The sequence below is a fragment of the Phoca vitulina genome, unplaced genomic scaffold (genome assembly GCF_004348235.1).
Source record: "Phoca vitulina isolate PV1807 unplaced genomic scaffold, GSC_HSeal_1.0 scaffold18, whole genome shotgun sequence".
Taxonomy (NCBI): domain Eukaryota; kingdom Metazoa; phylum Chordata; class Mammalia; order Carnivora; family Phocidae; genus Phoca; species Phoca vitulina.
The window spans coordinates 32573328-32583156 of NW_022589721.1; positions in this window are offsets into that span (position 1 = coordinate 32573328).

Here is a 9829-nt window from a genome sequence, read left to right on the forward strand (position 1 = left end):
GGAAACCGAGGCAAGGAAGTGACTCACCCGGGGCATCAGCAAATTAGCACCAGAGGTGTGTGGGACACAGGAGTTCTGGGCAGAACCCAACCAAGAACGGGGATTACCTCGGGCTAAATCCGGTGTTTGTTGAACGACTGAATGAAGGTTTCCCTACGTACTCCTTTCTCCCCGTGATTATGTACAGTGTGTTACCTTTGACCCTCTGGCTTTATTTTTGTATTTCTTGACTTGCCTGCATGGTAAACTCCTTAGGATAAGGAACAAAGTGACCTGAGCTCCCTTAAATTGAGTTCGTCTTTACAACGGGGATCATAGGGCTGTTATGAGGAATGAGCAGCATCTGCCTAGGAAAGAGTTGGTGCCTCGCTTACAGCGCGTCTCCTGCACAGAGGCTCATCTGATAGGGGCCCTCAGGGTGCCTGCCGGTCCGATGCTGGAGGGCGCGAGTGCCCGTGGTCGCCATCCTCAGGACATCTCATGTCGGGGACAGTAACCAGGACTCTCGGTACGTCCCCTAAGCGGGCTTTGAGGACACATATCTGTGTAGAGAGACTTGTGCCTAAATTGGCAGCCCAGAGCCGCCTCCACGAGCAACAAAGGAACTCTGGGCTCTGCTTGGTTGGTAATTACCATCTCCACCTGGAAAAAACCCTGGTGACTCAGCTAGGTGGAAATACCACCATTGCCTCAGGGACAGGAAAAGAGCTGGGACCTCGGCCAACCCCAACGGGAGGCAGCTGTCTGGTTCCCGGTGAAAGTCAACGTGGGCTCTCACTCGCCTCTCAGGAAAGACCACACAGCTGGGGACCCAAAGCTGCCTCCTATGTCACTTTGCCCTGCTCGGCCTTGCGCCCCTGGTCCGTGGAAGGACAGAGGACTTCGGTGAGCTCCCGGGTGGCCCCTTGAGCTCTGAAGTCCGGGGAATTCACAAAAGGGTGACATTTAGCCTGTGACAGGAGTTCTCCGAGGGCAAGGACGGAGCCTGGTTCTCCCACAAATTGCAAAGCCAGCCGTGAGTGCTCAATAAATAAATCATTCTGCCCGCTTTAAAACAAGGCTTTAGGAAAATTCCCCCACCTGCAGCAGACTGACGCGTGGCAGCAGGCTGATTTCGAGGACAAACAAATTGCAAGGTCCTTGGTGTTAGGAACCAGCTGAGGTTTTATGTAGATCAGAGCAGAGCCCCAAGTGCACCTGCGAGGGGCAGGCCTGCAGACACAGACTTGACAAGGGCATCAGAACAAAGGTGCTGAGCTAGGATGGTGGCGGGCCAAGGTGTCCGAGAGTGAGGGGTTTCAGGAAGAGACTTCGATGAAAACCTGGCCAGAACCGTGTGTACTTGTCACCCAGGGACCCACCGCCATCCGTGCAAGTGGGTGGCCTGTATTTAAATATGTGGATTTGTTTGTATTTTTCGGGAGAACATAGAGTTTGGGAGCCGGAGGGATGTGTCATCCTGTGTTTCTTTTCTATCCACGGGTATGCCAAGTCGAGGACTCTGGTTCAGATGAACACAGTCGTTTGCCTTAAAGGGTCAGCAGGCAGGAAGTGTGACTTAGGACGGCCCCAGGCACCGCTGCAGGTGACGCCTCTGGGTCATCCTTGAGGCCTGACACACGGGAGTGCCTTCTGCATCCAGCTGTCTCCTTCCAGTTTATGAATCAAGCAGCAAGTATTCATGAGTACCTACTATGTGCGCAACGCTAGGCCACGTGCCGTGGAAGGGCAGAGAAGGTGCGGACAGTGCCATAGGCCCATGTAGACTGCAGGGGCACCCACTGGGGAGAGGAAGGGCCTTGGGGGCCTTGGGGGCTATTCCTGGGGTATGGGCCCACGCCCAGCTCCTCTCCGCTCATGGGGAGGGCCCTGCTATCTCTTCAGAGCTTCACTCTTCCACAGTCACCCTGTGCTAATGACCCCCAAACCTGGACCTTGGGCCAGGCTTCTGCCTGGACTCGAGACTGGGGTCCAACAGGCACATTGAGCTCACGGTACCCCCAAATGGAAGAAACCCCCAACTCCCAGCAGGCTGTCCTTGCTCCTGGAGCCCGGCCCTCTTCATAGCCCCCTCCCCAAGTCCTCCCTCTGCCCGTCCCCTCCACCCACCCCGTTACCAGTTCCTGTTGCTTTCCCAGGCCAAATCTTTTCTAATCCATCCTGTTGTTTCCATCCCTGCCTGGACCCCCAGGGCCGCCCCAGTTCCTGGCCTGTGCAGGCCTGGGCCATTGTGTCTTCCCCGGACTGGGAGGGCTAATCTACATCCATCCAGTACATTCCTTTTGTGCTAAAGTCAGCCAGAGTCCATTTGGATTGCTTGTGCCTGATGAACCAGAACTGCCCTGCTCCTGCCCCTGCCCTCATGCAGAGCTAGCCCTACTATGTGGAGTGCTCTCTCTCCAAGCTGGGCAAGGCACCGTGTCACCCGGCAGATTCGGGGGTCCTACTCTCTGCCCCTGCTCTTCCTCTGACTCTCCTCAAAATAGCAACAGTCACACTGTATGCAGATCTCGGAGGCAGAAGGTTCCTGGGACTCTGGGCCTGGTGGGCTCAGTGGTGGGGATGGTCTCCCTCAGCTCCAGGCTGCTTCTCTCAAGGGTACAGCCGCAGGGCCTCGTGAGGACACCCCTACCTAGCCTGGACCCCCCCACACACACACCTGAGACTGAAGCCGGCACATGAATACCATCATCTGAACCTGTTGTGTCCGCATCCTTGACCAAGCATCAACACCAAGGTGTGGTCCCTTCTAAAGAAAAGGGACAGCTAACAAATTCTGCCAGCTCTTCCCAGAGCCATAGCTGGCCAGCACTTCCCAGTGGCTCCCATTGGAACCACAGCTGGCATGGTGAAGGGGAAAGAGCCCACGCCAATGAGCGCTATAGCTGGGCTTACATCTGGGCTTGGCAGCTTCCTAGCTGTGGGACCCCTGGACAAGTCACCTAACGTGCTGAGGTTTTCTTTTTTATTTTAAGTTTTACTTATTTAAGTCATGTCTACCCCTGACATAGGGCTTGAACTCATGACCCTGAGATCAAGCGTCGCACGTTCTTCTGACTGAGCCAGCCCGGCGCCCCACCTAACGTTTTCAAGTCCCATTTGCTTTGTCCGAACAATTAGGGATGGTGACACTTCGTTGTCAGACTATTGTGAGCAGGGAGGAACCGAACATGTACCGGATGTCCATGTGGTAACATGTGGTCTCCCGTTGGCCCCCTGCCCTTGGCCCCGGTGTTTGAAGGAAGGGGCAGGACAGCCCCGACCTCTCTGTCAGCTTGGGGCGTGGGGAGCCGGGGCCTGACCAGGCTGGGTTCCGCCCCGCCCTCCGGTCACAGCCTCACGACGCAGGGAGCTTATAGGACAGGCCCTGGCCAGCCTGGAGCGGCGGCAAGTTCCTTTCCAATTGGGCCGTACGGTATTGGTTGTGAGTCAAGCCTCCTCAAATTCAGTCTCAGTGGTAATAAAGCCGCTGTTTGCATCTCCAGCGTCTTTCTCATTGGCCTAGGACTCAGGAGGGAAGAGGGAATTTATTTATTTAGCAAATACTTGAATAGTGCTCTCGTGCCAGGCCTGATGCTAAGAGTTTCACCGATCTCAACCCATTTAAACCTCGTAACAGTCTTGCAGGTCGTGAGGACTGTGACCCCCCCCCCCCCGTTTGACAGATGACCCCGAGTCCAGAGAGGTAGAGGCCCACACGGCCTGCAGCTACCTGGGAGGGGGGTGAGGGTTTGAACTCAGACGGCTCAGCCCCAGGTCCCTGCTCTACACGTTGGGCAGTGTTCGGAGCCTCGGCCAGCCCGTCCTATAACGCTTGCTCGATCCACAAAGCGCCCTGGCCTGTAAAATATATTAGGCTGGGAGTCCTATTTTAAGACAAAGCTGCGGCTGGGAGGAAATAGATAAGGAATTTGAGCTTCCCGGAGCTCTGGGTCCCGCAGACCCTCCCACCGGCGTGGATCAGTGCGGCTGAGCCGTAGCTGGGTGAGGCCTAAGGGGGATCAGAGGAGTATGCGGGGGTGGCTCCCCTCTGGTCTGCATGCCTGCAGGTGGAAATTACTAACTGGATATCGAAATACACCAGCTGTGGCGAACACATTCAATAAGTGCGTGGAAGCATCCCGAAAGAGGAGCGGGGGAGAAGGTCGCTTCAGACCAAGGACAGGCAGGCGGTGTAAGCCAGCGGGCCCAGGACCGCGGCTGCCTTGAAGGAAAGCTCGTGCTGAAGTCCTAAAGCCCGGGGAAGCAGATGAGCCATGCAGAAGCACATGATCCTCTTCTCTTGAATGATTAATGTAAATTTAGTGAGGGTGCATATGGCAGGGGGAAAATAGCAGTAGGAAGAAGGCTGTGCACCCAGCGCGGGGTGGGGGTGGGGGGAGCAGTGGGTGCTGCTCGGGGCTCAGCGCTGCATGTCTGCAGCTTCGGGGGTGGCCCAGCTTCACAGCTCACCGGCCTGTGGCCCTGGGCCTCCAATCCCCGATTTCTCCCTCCAGGGTGAAGGGCCTGCCGGCATGTGAAAGAGCTCTCATCAGGAGTGCCTGTCATGGTAGTCCTGAGCTGTTCCTGTGGGTGTGCTGGGGGCAACCTAGAGGAGCTGGCCTGTCGGGGCAACCGAGTCCGGTCAGCCCGGGGCGGGGACAGGAGAAATATTTCTGTCAGGGCCGCAGTCTCCTGGAGTTCTCCTGCGACCAGTGTGGCCACCCAGAATGTGCTGGACAAGCCCCCACAGAGACTGCTGTGTGCACCTCTGGAGACTGGACCCTGGCCTGCAGCTGCCACCCTGGTGGATGGGCAGGGCCACGGTCACAGGAGGCAAGCAGCTGAGCCCCGGCCCACCCCATCCGGGCAGGAGACTGGCCGGAGGGCAGGCTTCCTGGGTGGGTGACCCGTCCAGTCACACGGGGCCCTGTGTGCAGAAGGGGGACCTATGGTGGGGGTTTGACGCCCTGCTGTCACCATCTTGAAATTCTTTTTTTTTTTTTTTTGAGAGAGAGAGAGAGAGCATGCACGCAGAGGGAGGGGGAGAGAGAGAATCTCAAGCCAACTCCACACCCAGTGCAGAGCCTGACGTGGGGCTCGATCCCATGACCCCGAGATCATGACCTGAGCTGAAATCAAGAGTTGGATGCTTAACCGACTGAACCACCCAGGCGCCCCTTGAAATTCTTAATAATTGTATCTTTGAGTTTTGTAAGTGAAGTCCAGGGACAATGCATCAGACTGGGTGGGGGGCTTGGAGCCTTGGCCCCACCCCCGTCACCTCTCTGCCTCCTAGGGTCCTGAGTCCTGACCCACCTCACCCTTCCCACACCCACCCTTCCCACACCCACCCCAGAGCTGCAGCCCTCCACCCCTGGCAAGTGGGGCACAGTCGTGGCTGCCCCCGCCCTTGGCTGGGAGTCCCACAGCACCCTCTCTGATCCCCAAGCTGACGTCATGTCCTTTGGAGGCTGTTCACGATGGTTGGGGTGCAAGCCCAGAGGCAGGGGAGGTAGACTTCCTGCCTCTGGCTGGAGCGCCACCTTTCATTTTGCGCTGGGCTCACAAATTACGCAGCTGGCCAGTGTGGCTGGGGCAACAGAGAGAAGGCGTGAGCCTAGAAGTCCCAGCAAGAGGGGTGCCAAGTGGCTCAGTTGGCAGTACACGTGACTCTTGATCTCAGGGTTGTGAGTTCAAGCTCCACGTTGGCTGTAGAGATTACTTAAAAAAATAAATAAATAAACAAACCAAAACATTCCAGCAAGAGGGGACATCTGTCCCGGGCCCCTTTGTTTCCCATCAGGGCAAGCCTGGCTTGGAGACCACATGGCTCATCCCACAAGATTCTCGGCCTCTGCTTAGAACCCACATCCCTGACCTCCACGTGCAGAAGGACATTTTCCACAGGACATGGCGATTGAGCTGAATCTTCCAGCAAGAGCAGGGCTGGGTCAGTTGCTAAGATTCCTAAAGTTGGAACGGTCTCGATGTTCAGGGAATCCAGGCGCTGTGCGGGCCCAGAATCGAGGGTCGGTGGCAGGGAAAAACTGCCGAGCATGGGGAAGAGGACAGGCCAGACTGTGTGGCCATGCACAAGAGCCACAGAAGTGTGAATTTTATCTTTTTGGCCAGTTCTCAAACTGTGTCAGAAGGCCAGTGGTAGAGGCCAAAGTGGCTTTATTGAAGCAAGACATTTCTCGGAAGTGTTCTGTCTCTTCCTTCCAATGGATGTGACTGGTGTTGCATAAGAGAATCGCTTTATAGAAATATCGCAGAAGGCATCCACTGACGGGTGCAGTGACGCTGCCACACCAGGGAAAATCTTCCTGTCCTCCAGGAAATCCGTCCTGCCAGGGCTGGTCCAGGGGGAGGAGCCCAGAGGAGGCTGAGGGAGGGTGACGCATGATTGATTGCTCAGTTAAGAACTGACAGATCTGTGCAATCACGAGCACATGTTTTAAAATATGTATGCAGGGGCGCCTGGGTGGCTCAGTCGTTGAGCGTCTGCCTTCGGCTCAGGTCATGATCCCAGGGTCCTGGGATCCAGCCCCATGTCGGGCTCCCTGCTCGGCGGGAAGCCTGCTTCTCCCTCTCCCACTCCCCTGCTTGTGTTCCCTCTCTCGCTGTCTCCGTCAAATAAATAAATAAAATCTTTTTTTTTTTTTTTTTTTTTTAAAGATTTTATTTATTTATTTGAGAGAGAGAGAATGAGAGAGAGCACATGAGAGGGGGGAGGGTCAGAGGGAGAAGCAGACTCCCCGCCGAGCAGGGAGCCCGATGCGGGACTCGATCCAGGGACTCCAGGATCATGACCTGAGCCGAAGGCAGTCGCTTAACCAACTGAGCCACCCAGGCGCCCTAAATAAATAAAATCTTAAACAAAATAAAATATATATGCAGATGTGCAAAGACGTGCAAGACACAGTCCCTCCTTGAGAGTCTCCTGTTCTAGCAAAGGAACAATCCCACATAAGCTAACGGTATGAGTTTCTACGGCTGCCGTAACAAAGGACCACAAACTGTAGGGCTTTAATACAACACAAACTTATTTTCTTACAGGTCTGGCCATCGGAAGTTTGACGTGGATCCCATGAGCTAAAATCAAGCTGTTGGCAGCGCTGCTTCCTTGTGGAGGCTCCAGGGAAGAGTGTTACTTTGGCTTTTCAGCTTCTAGAGGTGCCTGCACTCCCTGGCCTGTGGCCCCGCTTCCAGCTTCAAATGAATCTTGGCGGTTACATCTCCCTTCCTGACCCTGACCCTCTGGCCCCTCTCTCAGAAGCACCCTGGGATTACCCTGGGCCCACTAGACAATCCGGGGAGATAGGCCCCTCTCAGGGTCCTTAACTGAATCACATCTGCAAAATCCCTTTTACCATGTAAGGTCATGCATTCACAGGGCCTGGGGATTAGGATGTGGACGTCTCTGGGGGGGCCATTATTCTGTCCACCACACTCCTAATTACAAAAAGTCGAAGTATCAAAGTGGGACAAGGGGATTTAGAGGTCCAAGTAAGGAGAGGTGACATTCGACTGTGGCAATCTGGGAGGACCCCATTGAGGAGGTGGCGTCTGAGTGAGATAGCGGGTAGAGAGCACAGCAGGCAGAAGGCAGACCACAAGCAAAGGTGCTGGGGTGGGGCGGATAAGGGAGCTGGGGGTGTTGGCTGGAGCGTCAGGCAGATAGAGGGGGTGGACAAGCACATCCGTCGTGGTGCCTATAAACCCTTCCCTTCCAGGGAAACTGTCACAGGTAACCCTCAAAGCAAGATGGCCTTGACCTTGCCAGAGCCCCAGCCAGGGAGAGCCGGGCAGGGTGGGCAGCTCATCCCGGAGGAAGCTCGCGGGCCTGCCATGCGGATGACCCGGCTGCACCGGAAAGCTGCCCAAGTCAGGGCGTTTGGCCAGCTGATCTGTGTCAGGAATTTGGACAGGGAGACATGGAGAGATTCCTGGAGTTGCTGGTGGTGGCCGGAGGTCAAGGACACACAGCAAGAAGCCCTGCGGCAAGAGGGGCTGCCATGGCCCGAGGGAGCTAGAATTCTGAGGAAGTAGGAGGAAGCCATGAGTAGGCAGAAGGTACAGAAAACCCAGTCGTGAGTGAGCCAGAGCTCGGAGCTGGCTGGTGGCGGCAGGAGCCCAAGAGGAGGCAGGAGACACTGAGTGCCCGTGAGGTGGAAGGTGGATGAAGGCCTGCAGCCCATGAGGGGAGACCGCTCTGGACGAGCCAGGCCCCAAGGCTCTCCATGGTTCCTGGCCTTCCCCGAGTCTCGCGGCTTCCCTGTGTCCCATCCTGGCCGCAGCCCCTGGGGCGTCCAGAGTAAGACCCTGGTCCTGGCGGCTGGAGGATCCTGCGAAGCAGAGCTAGAGAAGGAGAGCAGGCCAGGAGGAGGGCAGCTTACGTCCCAGCCCCTCTCCCGCAGACAAGTCCCTCCCCAGCTGCGTCCCGTAACCCTTACAGTCTCTTTGCCCCGCCTTCTGGCTCCAGAGCCTCCTCCATCCCTGGGAACTGTGATCGGTGGTCCCAGAGTCGAGCCACGCAGGACCCCAGCTGAACACCGTTGCCCAGTGAAGCAGGAACGGCCGGGTGAGTTCTGTCCGGGGGCCTCTGTGGATGCTTCAGGGCTGCCTTCAGTGAGTACTTACCACTATCCCCAGTTTACAGCCTAGGACATCGGGCCAGGTGACTTTCCCACGGTCACATGGCAGGGAATACATCTCTCTCCGCCGGACGTGCTCTGAAACCTCACCATGACTTCAGAATACACCAGCTCACCAATTCATTTATCTGATTTCACTAGTGCCTGCGATGAGCTCCTTAGGGAGACACGTACATGTCACACACATGCACGGCTGGAGCTTAAGGCAGATCATTCCAGACTCTACAAAATAGGGCCCTGTGCTGGTGAGGGGCTCTTCTGGGGAAAGATAGGGGCCAGGAAAGTCCTCTCTGAAAAGATAGCTTTTGCAAAATAACTCAATCAGAGAAAGACAATTATCATAGGATCTCACTCATACGTGGAATTTAAGAAACAAAACAGAGAATCATAGGGGAAGGTTGGGAAAAATAAAACAAGACGAAATCAGAGAGGCAGACAAACCATAAGAGTCTCTTAATCATAGGAAACACACTGAGGGTTGCTGGAGTGGTGGGGGGGTGGGAGGGATGGGGTAACGTGGTGATGGGCATGAGGAGGGCACTCGATGGAATGAGCACTGGGTGTTACATAAGACTGATGAATCGCTGACCTCTACCTCTGAAACCAATAACACATTATGTTAATTAATTTTATTTAAATAAAAATAAATAAATTTAAAAAAAAGAAAAGAAAAGATAGCTTTTGGGCAAAAACCAGAATGATGAGAATGAGCCAGCCATGTGAAGCTCTGGGAAGACAGCAATGCGGGCAGCTCCTTAAATACGTATTTGCTTATTTGTTAAAGGCACAGTTTAGAAGCAGCAGCACTGAAAGTGCGCTTGCAGCGGCATCAGGGCAGGTGTAGGAAGTGGCCTGAGAATGTGCACAACGTGGCTCACACTATGATGCAACAGGGCCGAAGTTAGGACGTGTGCCAGCTCCTGGCCCGTGTCCTCTGCTCCTCGTCCCCCCCTTCAAGGCAGACCTCCTCCAACCAGATGGAATATTTAAGGTTTTCCTGAGTAGGTGAAGGCAGAGGGGAAGCGGATAAGCAGGGATGCGTAGGGGGAGGCAGAGCACAGGCTCCCAAGGGTGAGGATGAAGCAGGGATTTTTGGAAGCATGTCGATGAACTCTGCGTCACCTTTCTGGTATGTGACAAATACAGGGAAAGGACTTGAAGGGAAGGAAAGTGCCCTCAAATGCTGGACC